Raw genomic sequence first — 18,861 nt, 5'->3', positions numbered from 1 at the left:
ATGTTTCATAACTGGAGAAAACACTTCATTGTAGTCTATTCCTTCTTTCTGAGCGTAACCCTTTACTACCAATTTAGCCTTATATCCAATTTCATTTTTACCCAGAAATCATTCCTTCTTTGTATATACCCATTTGCATCTAATTGCCTCCTTTCCTTTGGGCAGTTTCACCAACTCCCAAGTTCTATTTTTATGAAGAGACTGCATTTCTTCATTCATAACTTGCTTCCACTTTACACCATCAGGTTACTTCTTGCTTCTGTGTAAGTAGAAAGAACATCATCATCTACAATTGGAAGTGCATAGGCTACCATATCATCAAAGCGAGCAGGCATACGAGTCTCTCTTCTTGGCTCTTATATGCAATTGAATCTTGTTGCTGTAGAAGTTTTTGGGTCGAAACTTCTTCATCATTTGTTCCTTAAATATTAGCTGGATCATCGTTAACCTTTTCAAGCTCCACCTGCTCAAAGTACTACTGGTTTTGTCATCCTTTTGTGTGTAATACCCCTACCCGTATTCATTGCCGGAATAGGGTACGAGGCATTACCGAAGTTTACGAATTAAAATTTTTTTTATATTCAATATAGCCCCTTTATAAATATCTAACCTTCCCCGCAATATTAAATCGAGACCAATACACATCAACCAAATCAATTCAACATATTTTCAAGATAAATTCATGCATATTTATAAGATAACGTCATCATATATCTAAAACCAGGTTTGTTAACCATACTAATGGCTAACTTTACATTCATTTCACGTTAACATTTACTTTGTTAGCTTATACATGCACTACAGGAAAACAGGGCTTTAGCGGCGTTTTTAGCGGTGTTTTATCAAAAAACGCCACAAAAAATATAAAACATAGAGCAATAGCGGCGTTTTTGGTCACCACTAAAAACAGAGCAATAGCGGCGTTTTAAACAGAGCAATAGCGGCGCTTTTGGTAAAATGCTGCTAAAAACTAGAGCAATAGCGGCGCTTTTGGTAAAACGCCGCTAAAAACCAGAGCAATAGTGGCGCTTTTGGTAAAACGCCGCTAAAAACCAGAACATTAGCGGCACTTTTGGTAAAACGCCGCTAGAAACCAGAGCATTAGCGGTGCTTTTGGTAAAACGCCGCTACAAACCGGTGCATTAGCGGCGCTTTTGGTAAAACGCCGTTAAAAACCAGAGCATTAGCAGCGCTTTTGGTAAAACGCCGCTAAAAACTGGAGCATTAGCGGCGCTTTTGGTAAAACGCCGCTAAAAGTCATATAACCCCTAAAAATCTAAACCCACAAAAAAATCATAAACACTAATCTATAATCCTTAAAACACTAAACTCCTAAACCTTAAAAATCTTAAACCGTAAACTATAACCTTGTAAAATACTAAACCCCAAAAACATCACATGGATGTTGATGTACATCATATGTTAAATATTTTCTTATATAATTGTAAAAGAGATAGTATTAATTTTAAAATATTGAATTAATTATCATTATAGTTTAAGGTTTATGATTTAGGGCATATGGTTATACAATAATCATAAACACTAATCTATAACCCCTAAAACAATAATTATTAAAATTTATGGTTATACAATATATTAAATATTTTCTTATATATATAATCGTAAAATAGATAGTATTGAATTTAAAATATTAAATTAATTATCATTATAGTTTAAGGTTTATGGTTTAAGCTATATGGGTTTAAGGTTTATGAGTTAACTATAGTTTAAAGGTGGTTTAAGGGTTGGGGTTTAAGGTTAGGTGTTAGGGGTTAAGGGTTAAGGGTGAGGGGTTTATGGTTTAGGATTTATGTTTTAGGGATTAATGTTTAGGGATTAAGAGTTTAGGGTTTAGATTAGTTAGTGTTTTTAATTATATGATAAATATTTCCTTATATAATTATAAAAGAGATAGTATTAATTTTAAAATATTGAATTAATTATCATTATAGTTTAAGGTTTAGGGTTTAGAGTTTAAAGTGCATGAGTTATTATTTTAAGTTTTATGGATTATGGGTTTAGGGTTTATGATTTATGGTTATGTAAGAGGTAATTTCCTAATTTTCCCTAATCCGAATCTTTAAAATAATCACCCCTTTTGTCCCCAATTCAAAATCTAAAATCCCCGGTAAATGTTTCTTTTTCTAACAATGGTTTAGTGTGCAATTGTATACATGAACTTTAATTTGATCCAGTTCTTGTAAATTATTAACACAATTATTGATATAACATCATTTTATATTTATATATTGCATACATAAATATTTATATTTATTCAATATAAAATATATTGATATATTTATACTTAAAAGAATAATACTTATATTGCTTTGTCATTTTGTATTTTTTAATTCATCGATTCTATTTTATTTCTATTAAAGTTTCCTTTTGTATTTTATATGTTAATTCTTCAAAAAATTGAAAAATTAAAATTAAAAATTAAAAACTTAAAAACTTAAAATCTTAATATTTAATATTTTAGTCCATATTTCAGTTAAAAAAATCAATATTCAAAATTTAAAAAAATAAAAATTCCAAAAAATAATAATCTCAACACAAAAATTTTAAAAGAAAAAAATAGAAAAAAAATATGTTAAAATGAAAAAAAAATAAAATTCAACAATAGTGGCGTTTTTGGGAAAAAAACGCCGCAAAAAATTGAGATACGCTTTCCATATAAACGCTCGTTTTATTTTCACCCCCTCCCCTAAATCCCCAATTTTGCGCTACTAAAAACCCTGATTCTATTCCCTTTGTTTTCACCGATCAAAATCCCCTTTTCATAAATTTTCTCTCTTGAAGATTTGATGCCTACCCACCTTTAGTCTCAACCAATGGAAGAGATGCGATGTGCAATTTGACTGTTCCAATTTCCTTTTCAACGTTCAATTAAAACCCTAGCCTCTTCCTTTTGCTTCTATCGGGGGGGGAAGGAATCATGTCTTCGATCTCATATCTTCAAGCCGTCCTGCAATGCTTTGGATCCTCCCAAGATCTGCATTTACCGAGGACCAAAAGAAGAAAGATGATGAGGATCTGGTGAGTGGCTGTTCGGGATTTCGCCCTCGCTGGTTCTCTATATCGCAAATCCGTAAGATCTGAGTTCGAGGGTGATGACTTTGTTCCATATTCGGGAGAAGAACAACTTGCTTGCTGGCTGATTGATTCTGAGTCATGCGGTTGAGCGAAAAGGTGCGAGATATGAATCGTAGGAGAACAAAAGTGATGCTAGAGGGCTAGATCACAAGGGATGTTGTAGTAAAATCCTCACGGTTTCAAAATTTGAGATTCATCTTTGGAAGCAAATTACGACAACCATTTCGAATATATATTTGGATTCGGTGTTTCTCTCCTTGATGCCAAATAGATGCATGGAATGACAAGTGGAGTCTGAGCAGATTGGTTTTCATTCAGAGACGTAAATGGTAATGACCCCAATGATGATACTTGTGGCTTTTGTGGAGATGGTGGGGATCGATATGTTGTGACAGTTGTCCCTCAACATTTCATCGAGTGCCTCAATATAGAGGTATACGCATAATTTTGCACCAGCTACCTAGTGTTTTATATTTATAATGGTGTTGAGTCTCTTGTTTGCTTTCTTTTCTATAAGTGTTCCTTGTAGACTTGGATCGATTATAGAGATTAATGCAGGTTTGTAGTTGAAGAGATTGCTCTTAGTGGTAGAGAATTTAGGGGATACTTGAAGTGTGACTACTCCAATTCATGGATCTTGGGTTCTTTAGTTTACATAGATCATTTATTTATTTCTCTCCCCCGTCCCCTTTCCTGGCCTGATTCCAACTATCTTCTTGCTTCCTCTTGAGAAATAGCGGTTGTGTTAATTTAATGGAGCTAATGACCAATTTGATCTACAAATGTTGTTTGGTAATACAATTTCTTTCTTTAAGTCGATAGTTATGTTCTTTTGAAGGTCTTAACTATTGAGCTTATGGTTAGGGATCCCTAAATATGTTTAGAGCCAAACAGAATTTAAGGGAATTCTGAATAGTCCTTAGATTAGTAGTTGGATATGTAATTTATGCGGCATATATCTCTTTGCTTTCTATGACTTCTGGAAGACGTACCTTTTCCTGAATGTTTTCTCCTAGCTGATTGTTTTTAGTACCTGCTCCCTCAGTTGGTATGAGCAATGTTTTTTATTTTAATGTAAGAAATATTTTTCAGTCGCTTAATGATGCTCCCATATAAAAATTTTCAACTATGACCAATAAATATATTAATTGCTTTCAGTCTTACATTTTGATGACCTGAAAACTATTGGCTTTTAATTGCCTTCCAAAAGATGAAGTGAAAAAGTTTATCCTTCTTACAATATCTCATTGTTTTAAAATTGAAAAATTATTTTGAACTTGTTCTCCTGGTTGAAAGTTTGCTTTTTGACCTTTGGTGCTTGTTGACTTATCTTGATTAGTAGTTCTACATAACTTGGCTCTTGCTCGTTAACAATGTCTTTGCGTAGCTTCGCTTAGCTTTTACATATGCACTTTTACAGTTCCTACCAAATGGGTGATTGGCACTTGTCCAAATTGTATATGCAAATTTTGTAGCAATGGCATTGCATTGCTCAAGAGGATGAGATAATCGATTGCGCCCTTCTCACTTGCAAACTGTTTGAGAAAAGATGTCTGATTCTCTTCCTTTTAGTGTTCTCAATTCTTTGCGTTTGAAGTTGCTGTGTAGTTTCCTTGATTTGCTTTCAATAATATTCGATCCTTTCCACTTTTGCGCACCACAAATTATGCATCAAGTGAAAGATGAGATTCATATTGATTCAATAGTTTAGTCCTTCCTTTTGTGGGCGCATGTAGAGAGGTAATATGTTTTTCTTCTGTTGGAATGCTGAATATTTTGATTAGATGTAAACCAAGAAAATGGGGAAAAAACTATCCTAGAAGCAATCATACCCTCTATATGTCATCTTTAATTGATGTTAAACCTATCTTACATCACATCGCCAAGAAGAGTTATGTATGTCATAAAGAAACTCAGGTTTATTCATGACATGAAGGTATTGGCATTTTTTACTATAGTTACTATAGTTATGGGTAACTAAAATTGCTATTTGACCTTGATCCTCTGTTAAATGTAATTAAATGTTAAATGTAATTAATATGTATTACAATTAATATGATTAACTTAATCTCGTTTTAGACTTACTCAGATTTATAAAGAAATATATTTTTAGTTTAATATTTAATATTTTAGATTTTTATTAAAATTTTAAATATAGCCAATATATTTTTCATATATGTTACTTTATTTGCAGGTTAATAGCTTTCCAATATTGGGTTTAAAAAGCTTCATAAATGCTTGATGAATATTTTCCTGCAGGTATTTCTTTTTACTCATTTTTAATCCCATGCTGTATTTGATTTATGTATGTCTATAACATAAAACATAGTGATTTGGAAAAAGAAATGTTACGGTTCTTGCTTCCTGGTCCTATTAAATTTTATGTTTGGAGTTTTATGTTTCTCGGCAAGCAATTGACTATGTTAATTTTCTCTTCCTTTTTTGGAACTATGGAATGTTTATTCCTTTGTAGTAGTTATGCTGAATTATATATATAACAATTGTCTATATGTTCAAAAATTTGTGCATTCATTACAGAATAACAGTCAATGACTCAATTATACCTAAGGGTTCTTTTTTTTTGTGGGGGGGGGGGGAATGCTTTTAGCTTGAACAAAATAAATATGGTTGCAGGATGCTATTGAAGAATGCCGAAAATTATGTGGTGGTCATGGTTATCTCTCTAACAATGGACTCCCTGAGTTATTTGCAGTTTATATACCTACCTGTACCTATGAAGGAGACAATGTTGTGCTGCTCTTACAGGTATGTGAAATGTGAAATAGAATCAATCTTTATTTTGACACCTTTCATCATCTTCATTTTTTATGGTAGGGGATGAATTCCAATATTCTAACAAAGACTTGATCTGAGTATAGAATAGTATATCTTGCAATCTGTTTTTAGAATCTTTGACTTCAGTTGCATGTTAGCTAGTACTTCTTGTGTTTCATGGTATTTTATAAAGATTTGGATGAATTTATAGTAAAGAACATGAAAGGGATATCACAACTGAAAATAGGGAATGAATTCTAAAATTCTTTGATTTTGTGTCGATAATGATTCTGGATGCCCTTTAATGAAAATGTAACTGGAATGTTTCTATAGGTTGCAAGATTTCTAATGAAAACCGTTTCCCAACTGGGGTCAGGGAAGAAGCCTGTTGGAACAACAACTTACATGGGACGAGCAGAACACCTCATGCAGTGTCGCTGTGAAGTTGAAAGAGGTATCTTTTATATGTTTTTGTTCTCTTGAACTTGTCTACAACTTATAATTTTATGTCTCAAAAGATTGAAAACATTTGTTTTTAGAAACATTAATTAGGATTGGTCTTATCTCTATCAGTAAATTGGCCACTCATTGTTGCTTTCTTAACAGTTTTGAGCCTTTTTTTCCATTCTATTTACAAACTATTGCCAAGTACTGGGTATACACAGTGCCAGTCTTATATTAGTTTGTACTTACTGACAATTACTATCTGTTTAGGTAAATAAAAACACTTCATTCCTTGTATTGACTCACAGCTGAAGATTGGCTAAAGCCAAGTGTAATATTGGAGGCATTTGAAGTGAGGGCTTTTAGGATGTCTATTGCCTGCGCAAAGAACCTTAGCAAATTTTCAAACCCAGAAGACGGTACATCCTTTGGACCTTAATTAAAGAAAAAGCATTCTCTTTTATCAATATCTTTTATTGACATGTTACTCAACCAAGTTCTCTCTTGCATGGTTCGCTATTGTATGGTTACACTTTCAATTCTTATCAGAAAATTTTGGCATACTGTGAGTCATATAATTTAATACTTTGGATAAATTTTTCAATGAACATCATCTTGTTATGATTGTAAACAAATAGTTAAATGTTTGTCGGTCTAAGGTCATGCAAGAGCCCTCCTTTGAAATCGTTGATGTCCATATGTTTGACTTGCTTTCACTTTTTCTTTGTTTTTCTTCAGTTTTTCGAACTTTACTTTGATTTGCTTGAGGCTGCAATTGCTCATTGTCAATTAATTGTTGTTTCCAAGTAAGCCCTCCATCCTTTCCTCTCTTTTTCCCTTTCGAATGTGGGGTAAAATTAATACCAAGGCACAATTTTAATTTTCTATGTTTTAAAATTGAAAAATACCTTTGGTAAATAGAAATAAAAATTTGTACCAGAGCCAAATCATCTAAAATTAAAAACCCTTGTTTTCATTATTTTCACTTTTATAAATCTATCACAGAGAGTCAGATACGATTGGCTTTGATTGATTTCTTGAGGGGACTAGTTGAGTTTGATCCGGCAAAACGGTGGTCACCTTTCCAGGTAGTTGAAATTTCCCATGAGCACTTCTTATCATGCTATTCCAACTAAGTATGAAGAAACATAAGAGCTTTAACATCATTGTGTAGGCTTCCAAACACCCTTTTGTTACTGGGGAACCTTTCACACGCCCATATAGGCCTCCCCCTGAGACCCCTCACTTGGTAAGGGACTTACGCATGTAGCTCTGCAATTGAAGAAGATTGAACCTTATGTCATAAATCATAGATTTCTATTTGTATTTTGTTAGATTTCTAGTGTAGTATGATAAGTGCGGTATTTTGTTTGGCAGGATGTATTTATATCATAGATTATTCTTCTTCTCAATATTTTGATAATGAATTTTAATTTTTTTATATTTTTCAAGACTTTTACAATAATTTATAATATTTTTTTTTTATGACCTTTAGCGGCGTTTTTTCAAATAAACGCCGTAAAATTTTGCGGCGCCATCTATAGAGGCATTTTTTGCGGCGCTTGTAAAAACGCCGCGAATAGTTTTAGTGGCGCTTAAAAGCGCCGCTAAAGGCCTAAAAAAATGCCGCTAAAAGTCTGTTTTGCTGTAGTGATGCCATTGATTTCCAAAATAAAGTTTCTTTATATACCGAAATCCTGAGGTTGACAGTGTGATGTGTCTCCGACCAAATCCGACCTCTAATCTCTTAACACTACAAAACAGGGAAAAAGGAAACGGGGTAAGCACTTTGTGCTTAGTAAGCTCATGTAACAAGAATTATACTCACCTAATATTTTCAATACAATATAATAAACATTCATATATCCATTCAATGCATTATTACCCTAACATGCACAAACTCAGCATTCAAGTTAGTACAATAATTTCCATGTATCAATAATATATATACCATGATTGATGAGCTCGTCAATACCATGATTTCCATTTCCTTGCTATTTTTTCCATATTTATCCCGTTGAATTTATCGAATTTGATGGATTTTCAGAGGTACACATTTATTGTACAATTCCGGTCCGTCAATTCATATTCATGTGCGTACATATCCATTTCAGAGAGCACACTCCATGAATCTCAACCTTGCGGTGGGATTACCATCAGTGAATCCTCGCAATATAAACTCATAGAGTATTGTCGGGATTACCAGTCCGTGCTAAATCCTGCAACGACACTTACTCTAATGAGCTTGGATCTGAATTACCATCCAAAGCTAAATTCAGACCCTAATTCGGATTACCCGTCCGGCTAAATCCATTTTACACATATTCTTCGGAGGGCTATATCAGATAGGATCACCCGTCCGGCTAGATTCTTTTTACCGTCAATTCCTTTTCGAGATCCATTGAATTTTCCTTTCATTCAAACGGGATTTCTTCCCATTTTATCAAATATATCAATGTTTCATAAATTTCCATATAATGAACATTCAAATCATATTCATATCAAAAACATGCATTTCAAGCATTTAAGAATATAATTCAAGTTACACGAACTTACCTTGATACTTGTTTGTAAACCGTAAAAATCTACTAATCCTGAACTTTTTCCTTTCCTCGATCTAGCTTCGTATTTGAATCTTCCGGATCTAAATATATAAATTTAATTATTAATTTAATACATTTCATGTTCATATGCAACCTTCTCTATAATTCAACTATTATTTATAGTTCATTCAAAGTTGTCTACTTGAGTTATAGTCACTAAATTATTTATAACTTGAGCTACGGAACTCCAAATTAAGATCCGTTAATTTTCCCTGAAACTAGACTCATATATATTTTTACCATAAAATTTTCAGAATTTTTTGTTTAGCCAATAAGTATAGTTTATTCTTTAAAGTCACCCCTATTCTGCTGTCGACAGTTCTGACCCTTCTTTACTAAAAATTAATTATCTCTTCATACAGAATTCAAATAATGTTCTAGTTTATTTATATTAAAAATAGACTCATTAATAATTCTAGAAATATAAATTTAAGCCCATAATTGTTTTTCTTAAATTTTTTATGATTTTTCAAAGTCAGAACAGGGGAACCCGAATTCATTCTGACCTTGTCTCACAAAATTCATTATATCTCAAAATTTGTAAATCTATTGCTTACACTATTTCTTCTATGAGAAACTAGACTCAATAAGCTTTAATTTTGTATTTTTTTCATCTTCTAATTAGATTTCTACAATTTATGGTGATTTTTCAAAGTTAGTCTACTGCTGCTGTCCAAATTGTTTTTGTGCAAGCTGTTTATTACCATTTTTCTCCTAAGCTTTTAATAAATGATAATTTCGTCCCTACTCAATTAGCCTCTCAATTGAGCTGATTTTTATCAATTAACATTTTATTATATCACCTTAAACTAGTTTACAACCTTTAGGAATCAGAATTTCAGCAATAGACTTTAATTCCACGCATTTTCACAATTAGGTCCTAAAAGTCAATTTCTATTAAAATTACCTAATAAAATCATCTCATAAACAAATTAAAGCTTTAATTTAATTCTATTTCATCATAAAATTACAGCACTCAACCATGGTGACTTTCAATTTCATCCATAAAATCAAAAACTAATGAATTTAATAGAAGGACCTAGTTGTAAAAGTCTTAGAAACACAAAAATTACAAGAAAAAGGCAAGGATTAACTCACTTGGTGCAAAAATTATGAAATATCAGCTTAGAGAACCCTCCTATGGCGTTTTTAGCTGCTGGAATTGAAGAGAAATGAAGAGAAATCTAGATATTTCCTATTTAGTCCTAGCTTTATTTAGTTAATTTTGCAATATTCCAATTTTACCCTTAATTTATCAATTTTTCTGCTGATTTCATACCCTTGCCGTCCAGCCCAAATAAATTTTGGGTCTAATTGCTTTTTAAATCCTTTCTCATTAGACTCTTAAGCTATTTAATCACTCTAACAACTTTTACACCTATTACAATTGAGTCCTTTTCATTTAATTGACTACCCAAACATTAAAATTTCCTAACGAAATTTTAATACCACATTAATAACATTTCATAAATATTTATAAAATTATTTTTGACTCGGTTTTACGAGATAGAGGTCTCGATACCTTGTTTTTACCCAATTTCTTCAATAATTTCTTTTTCTATCTAATCACTAAATTGGTAAAATTTTTCTATCAATATTTTCATACGATTTTCCTATCATATCAATTTTCAAGCAAAAATATTGAAATAAATTTCTCTTTAAATCGGATCTATGGTTACGAAACTATTGTTCCGATAACCTTGAATTTAGGCCATTACATTGTGAATCCTTGTTCTTCATCATGGTTGATTCATCAAAAGTCACATCTCTACTGAAAACAATCTTCCTTGTATCAGGATGCTAGAGACGGTATACTTTTACTCTACCAATTATACCCATGAATAATACTTTTTTTGCTCTTGGGTATAACTTAGATTCTTTTACATGATAATATGCAATGGAACTAAAAACATGTAAAGAATCATAATCAGTAGCAGGTTTACCAGTCCACATCTCCATAGGAGTTTTTCCATTTATTGCATTTGATGGCAACCGGTTAATTAGATGACACACATTTGTAACTGCCTCAGCCCAAAATTCCTTGCCCAATCTAGTATTGGACAACATACATTGAACTTTCTCCAGTATAGTCCGATTCATACGTTCTGCCACCCCATTCTGCTGTGGTGTATCCCAAACAGTGAAGTGTAGCACAATGCCCTCATCTTGACATACTTGTAGAAATAGATCATTTTTGTACTCAGTACCATTGTCTGATCGAAGTCGTTTGACCTTTCGACCAGTCTGAGTTTCCACCATCTTCTTCCTTTTCAGAAATGTATCCAAAACTTCACTTTTTCTTTTCATTTGATACACCCATACTTTTCTTGAATAATCATAAACAGAAGTAACAAAATAGTGCATAATTCCCAAAGAAGCCACTTTGGTAGGTCCCCACACATCACTGTGAAGGTAGTCCAAAATTCCTTTCGTATTATGAATTGCTGAACCAAAATTTACCCTTGTCTACTTAGCCAAAACACAATGTTCACAGAATTCTAATTTGTAAGAATTTGCACCATTCAAGAAGCCTTGCTTTTCCAAATTCTGCAAAACTTTTTCACCAGTATGTCCCAATCGCATATGCCATAACCTGGTAGCTTCTGAATCTGTATCTTTTGCAGAAGCTGTTGATGTTGATCCAATAACTGTACTTCCATTTAAATAGTACAAGTTATTCCTTCTTGCTCCTTTTATCACCGTCAATACCCCAGCTACTACCTTTAGTAATCCATCTCTCAAAGTGATTGTGAGCCCTTTAGATTCTAGGACCCCTAATGAGATGAGTTTTTTCTTCAAGCTAGGTATGTAACGAACATCTGTCAAGACTTGGATTGAGTCGTCATGATTCTTCAATTGGATCGTACCTATTCCCATTGTCTTACAAGTGCTGTCATTACCCATAAAAATAACTCCACCTTCTAGTTCTTTAAGATTAGAAAACCAGTCCTTATTAGGACATATATGGTAAGTACATCCCGAATCCAAAATCCACTCATCTGTATGATGTAACGGCCTAATTTTCAGTGGTGTCGGAAATGGTGATTTGAGATCACTAAATTCGACAAATAAGATTGAACAAGATAGTAATTTAATATTTATGAGTCAAGTAAGAATTTAGAAGAATTTGTGAAATGGTGAAATTAGTGAATTAAAAGAATTTATTAGGTCAAACGGGTCAAAAATGAGGTATCGAGACCTCAAAGTTGAAAATCGAGCTATAAATATTTTTATAAATATTTATGGAGTGTCATTGAGTTAGTATTAAAGTTTCGTTAGAAAATTTTAACGTTTGGATGGCTAATTAATTGAAAAGGATTAAATTGAAAATAGCACAAAATTTGTTAAATTGTGAGTAAATAGCTTAAGTATTTAAAAAGATGGATTTAAAGAGCAATTAGACCCAAAGGTTAATGGCTGGACGGTTTGGGTATGAAATAAGCAAGAAAACAATGTGAACAAGGGCAAAATTGGAAGTAGATAAAAGTTAATAGTTAAATAATGATGTAATTGAAAAATCTAGACATTTTCTTCATAATTTCTCAGCCAAAACGCCATAGAAGGTCTGGAGAAAGCTGGTTTTTCATATTTTTACATCATGTGAGTCTAATTCTTGCTTTTTCTTGATAATTTTTATGTTTTTATGACTTTTACAATTAGGTCCACTTGTAGAATTCATTAGTTTTTGATTTTATGGGTGAAATTGGAAGTTACCCTGGATGGATAAGGGAATTTTATGATGAATTATTATGAAATTTAAGTTCTAATTTAATATTAAGGTGGTTTTATTAAGTGATTTTGATAGGAAATGATATTTAGGACCTAATTGTGAAAAAGTTGTGAATTGAAGGTTGCTGTTGAAATTCAGAATATAAAAGGTTTTGAAATAGTTTATAATGATAAAATAAAGTGTTAATTGAGAAAAATTAGTTCAATTGATGGGTGAATTGAGTAGGGACTAAATTGTGAAAACTGTAAATTTTGGGGTAAAAGTGCAATTTCGAAATTTGAACAGCATAAATTGTGAAGTGAAATAGAAATCAAATAAATGCTAATGAGTAGAAATATTTTATATTATAGATCAAGAATCCAAAGAAGAACGAGGAAAAGAAAAGTTGCGAATAGTCCCAAAATTTCAATATCTTCTACAAATTAGCCGGTAAGTTCATATGGTTGAAATTAGATGTTTATTTGTGAATGATTGAAGTATATAATGTGTTATTATATACGAATTTGTTGTGGGATTGTGTAGATTTTGTTAATGAAAGAATAAATGTGGAAATGCAAATTAGGAAAACGCAGGATTGAGTACGTTCAGTATCGTGACGTGTGATGAATTGATTGGATAAGACCATGGTTGTTCCATGGCAAAGTGTGAAATGTAGGTATGGTATCATCCATACTGAGTTGTGAAATGTAGGTATGGTATTATCAAATCCATACTGAGTTAAGAAATGTAGGTATGGCATTTCCCATACCGAGTTAAAAAAATGTAGGTATGGTATTTCAATGAGGAAAACCATACTGAGTTGTGAATCGTGGCATTGAGCAACGACGTACTCAATTTCGTAAGCCGTTTCCTAGTTTGATTATAAGAAATAAAAGAGAAGTGATCCAAATGAAAGAGATTGAGTAGTTGTTACTGTTGAGCTCAACTATGTGAATTATTATAACAATGGTTGTGAATCGCAGGAAACTTTAGTAAATGTTTTGGTATTGTTTGGAAATATTATGTTTGGTAAGCATTACTTTTAACCTATGAACTTACTAAGCTTCAATAAGCTTACTTGTGTGTGTTTAATATTTTTATGTAGATTGACTTGAAGTGAAGTGGGTAGATCGGATCAACACAACAAAGCACACTATCCAGATCAATTCCGGTAGCTTTTGTTTTATGTTTGAAGATTTATATGGCATGTATAGAGTTTGAATGAATTGAAGTAAAGATGTTATAAACTAGTTAACAATATTTGTACTAAAATAGTTTTCGGTAAGTAGCAGTAGTTTGACTTTGAAAAATCACTAAAATAGTAGAAATGGAATTAAATAATGAATAAATTATGGAATCGAATCTCGATGAGTCTATTTTCATATGGAAGAAGCAAAACAGGTATATGAGCTATATTTTATGAGATGTTTAAATTTTTGTGAAACAGGGCCAGAGCAATTTCTGGATCCCTGTTCTGACTTTGGAAATTCACCATAAATTTTACAAAGATAATTAGAAGTCATACTTTATATGTACAGATTCCTTATTGAGTCTAGTTTTATTATAGACAAACTGCATAGTCATTTAAGCTCTGTACAGAGAGATATCTGATTCGTAATACACAAAGGTCAGAGTAGTCAAACCCTGAAACAGGGGAGATTTTAAATAATAAACTGTACTAATTGGCTTGACCAAAAATTCTAGAAAAAAATTGGTAAGTAGATATATGAGTATAAATTCAGAGAAAATTTACGGATTTGGATTTTGAGTTTTATAACTCGAGATATGAATTATTTAGCAACTATGACACAGTTGGACAGCTTGTCTGGAAAGTGTGATATAAATTGTTTGAATTGTTTAAGTGCTCAAATAGGTTTAGTAATGCCTCGTGCTCGACTCCGGCGACGGTCTCGGGTAAAGGGGGTGTTACATATGACATGCCATTGCCATGCCAACCAAGTTAAAGTCTGACTCATCATCATGCTCCACTACACATACATCAGAAATAGCCTTGCCTTTTTGTAACTTAGAATAATTATTTTTCCAATGCCCTTTCTCACGACAAAAAGTAAATTCATCTTTGGCAGGTCTCCCTTTGGACTTACTCTTTCTACCAGATTTGTTACTGTGTGAACGGTCTCTTACTGTTAAGACTTCGGCAGTTGTATCTCTGTGATCTCTTTTATTTTTCTTTCGAGTCTCAGATCTATACAATGCACTACAGACTGCATCAAATGTGATCGTATCCTTCCCATGAAGTAATGTGGTGGTAAGATGATCATATTCATTAAGAAGAGAATTTAACAACAATAATGCGTTGTCTTCATCTTCAAATTTTTCATCCAAATTTAGTAAGTCTGCTAAAATTTTATTGAATGAGTTCACATGGTCATTCATCGACATACTGGGTGCATACGTGAATCGATCAAGTTTTTTTTTCATACAAACCCTATTTTCAAGACTTTTCGTTAGAAACTTTTCTTCCAGTGTATCCCACAACTTCTTCGCTGATGTCTCCCTCATGATAGAGTACTTCTGCTCTTTGGCCAAACATAGGCGAATTGTACTACACGCCTGTCTATTGATCTTTGCCCACTCTTTGTCATCCATCTTCTTAGGTTTTTCTTCAAGGGCTATATCTAGCTCTTGCTGACATAAGACATCCAGGATCTCACATTGCCACATACCAAAATTTTTGGTAGCATCAAATTTCTCTACTTCAAATTTTGCATTGGTCACAGTAGTATTTGTTGATGACGATGCCTTTGCCATTTTTCTCCTCAATCCCAACTACTGTATATGTGAACAGTACCGTCAACATGAAAAGTGTCGTGGATGAACAATACTGTATACATAAATAGTATTGTAAACGATCGTATTCCCTAAGTACGAATCTAGCTCTGATACCAATTATTATGCGGAAGCGTGTAAAAGAGTAAAATTATTATACTAAAAAATCACACTAAGTTCAATTCCCAGGAAAGAGTGGTGGATCACAAGGATCGCTTAAGTACCAGGTCTTTCCTAGTCAGAATATCCCTCTATCGTAATTTAATAGCACAATAAATCACTCACAAAATATGCAAAATAATACAATAAAGAACACTAGACCTTTAACGAGGTTCAGCAAATTTTGCCTATGTCCTCGGGCACTACCAAATATATTTCACTCCAAACTATAAGTGAAGATTTACAAAGAGAGAGAGGAATGCCTTAAGTAGAGAATGGCAAATATGGGTTGATAAAATGAGAAATTGTTAGGCCTATTTATAGTTGAAGTTCAGGGATCAACTTGCAAAGTCCCTATACGATTTGGGACGAAAAATTGCAATTATCTTATGCCAAATCTCAATCCTACTTTTGGTGCCTTAAATCTCAGATTTCTAGTGCCAACATTTTGATATCCATATTTTTGACTTCCCAAAGTATGGACGATTGCCAATAGTAATTGTTCGAACAAATTGGTTTAATAAAATATCTATCAGTATCATTAATATTTTTGTATATCGTCCTCAATGGTTTTTACATGCAAAGCAAAATGAAAGGAAATATTGACTTATTGATTATTTAATGTTTAACTAATGCTAAACAATATTACGTGGTCGGATCGTAATACAAAAAAAAACCTTATATTAGTAGATAATCTAAACGTGTCCTTAGTTTAATTGGAATTGAGGAAATTGATTGAAATACTAATATGTCATATATTAAGTCCAATTAGGGAGATACATTCTCTTGGTTATTGGAACATATGGCTCCTATAAGATAGAGACATAGATATTATTATCTGGATTGACAATATATCAGACATGACCCAAATTAAATTTATCTTAGATTCATTTATGGATTCATTGACTTGTGAAGTCTATAATATGACATACCATAATCCTCAATGGATGGTGGACTATGTATGCATGACTCGTATACTTGAATGTAAATGAAAGTCTAAGTTCAAATAGACAAGGAACCAAAAGCTGATGCATTAGGTATACGACTTCTACATGATGTAGCATCACTCCAAAACAATAGAATTCATAGCCCAATAAAGGATAAATTCATTGGCATTCCATGATTGATGAAAAAGGAACGTGACTATAGGTCATTTGTCATAAGATAATTGATTTAATTATTATGAGTTAGTAATTAAATTTTTCATATTTGAAGTCCTAATGGAAACCATGAGATAAAATAGGATCATATCTGGGGAATGAATTTTATCCCAAAGAGATTAATGATATCCTATAAGGGTAACACACTTTTGGCAAGTTCATTGGATGAACACTTAATAAAGTAGCTTTTGTAATGATATATAATAAGAGAGAGTTCACTCATGGTACTATAGTGGAATGACTCCATAATTGAATAAGTTGTGATTAATAAGCGAAGAATTAAAAAATATTTGAGCCCTAATTATATATTTCTAATTGATCCTTTTGCTAGCTCGACATAATAAAAAATGAATTGTATTTAGAATCAATAGATTGTGGAATGAATGAAAACGACAAGTAAGAGAAATAAATTGCATGCATCATTATCCGCAACGAATGTGTTTTCTCACTAAGTACAAAAAATGACTTAGAAATTAATTTCACACCTTCAAAGTATTATTTAATTGATTGTAATTAAATAATTAAAGTTCAAAATGAAAATTAAATTAACTAATCATCATAGATTCGTTGAATAAGATAATTAAATTAATTTTCTCATAGATTCTAATACAATAAACTCACCATGACTTTAACGGAATCGAATTGGGTTAAGAAAATAATTTAATTGAAAAATTAATTTAGTTAAGTAAATTAATTAAATAAATAATATTTTGAGAAATAGAAAATAATTATTGGGTTGGATTAATTATAGTGTTGGATAAAAGTCTAGGAAGCATATATAATTGAACTCAAGACATGAAAGACCCAATTAGGTTTTGTTACATGATAAATGAGGCAAATTGTAGTATTTTACAAGTGGTGCCGCCACCCTTGTATTCTAGATATACTAGAATACTAAATTTTCTATTAAAATTTTATTATTTAATTAAACCTTATTTGAACATAACTCTTGTACCAATTCTCTATAAATAAGAGCTATGAGTTAACCTATTAATATAATTTTTTTAGCATAGACATTCTGCTGAAAAATAATGGAAATTTATTTTAAAGAATAAACTCTATTTTTTGCAAGAATACTCGTAGTTTTCAATTTGTTGAGAGAATTAACTTTCCTACTGAAAGCTAAACGAATTTTTCACTATGTGCACTGGTTCAATTCGTTTGAGCCCACACTCAAAGTGATTCAGGGTTCGAGGATAGTGGAGAAGATCGATCGGTTGAAAGTCAGGAAATGACCCAGACCGCCTTCACACGAAGCACAAGTACAATTTTGGTTAAAGTTTATTACTATAAATATCACAATGACTTTTTTTAAAAAAAAATTAAACTTCCTCTATTTCTAAAAACATTTTTTTCTAAATCAATTTTTCTAACAAGTAGAATATTCTTTGACAAGTGACAAGAGTAATTCCAATAGACAATACCACTACCATTGAAGAATTGCAATAGCTGATAGCTATGGTGGCTTAGAACCTTAAAAAGCATTCAAAAGCATTCCAGGAAAAATAAATTGTTTGATGCTGTAAAAAATTTCTCCAAAGTAAAAAGGCAAAGGTGTTATGATCAATGAGGAGACTACCAAGGAGAAGAAAAAGAATATTCAATGTCATGAATGTCATAGTTTTGGCCATATATAGGTTGAGTGTGGTAACACCTTAAAGCAAAAGAAGAAATCACAGTGTGGCTTCCACAACAAAAATTACCACTCGTATTTCAATTGACTCTAAAAGTGATAATGATTCTAAAGAAGAGTTAGGTACTGAGACTTATAAGACAATGTTGGAAAAATGAAAGTAGGTTTGCAATGTCAATGCTAAACTTGTAGATGATAACACAAGTTTAAAGGAAAGAAATCTAAAACTAACCAAGTTGATGGGGGAAAAATTCACTCCTTGATGATAAAATTGATCGACTAGAAGCTTTGGAAAAAGATCTTATTTCAATGCAGTCCATGCTTGAAAAGTTTAATAAAAGTAGTGGAAATTTAGATGAAATTCTTGTTATTGGTGGAAGAAGTTCTTGAAAAGGTGGCTTGGGAAGAATTAAGAAGAAAATAAAAGCTATGGTTGGGAGTCCAATTGTTCTTGTTAAAGATACAAACATAGTAGATCATAGTAAAGGTTCA

This window comes from Gossypium arboreum, chromosome 9, assembly GCF_025698485.1.
Source record: "Gossypium arboreum isolate Shixiya-1 chromosome 9, ASM2569848v2, whole genome shotgun sequence".
Lineage (NCBI taxonomy): Eukaryota > Viridiplantae > Streptophyta > Magnoliopsida > Malvales > Malvaceae > Gossypium > Gossypium arboreum.
This window is presented reverse-complemented; position numbering follows the sequence as displayed.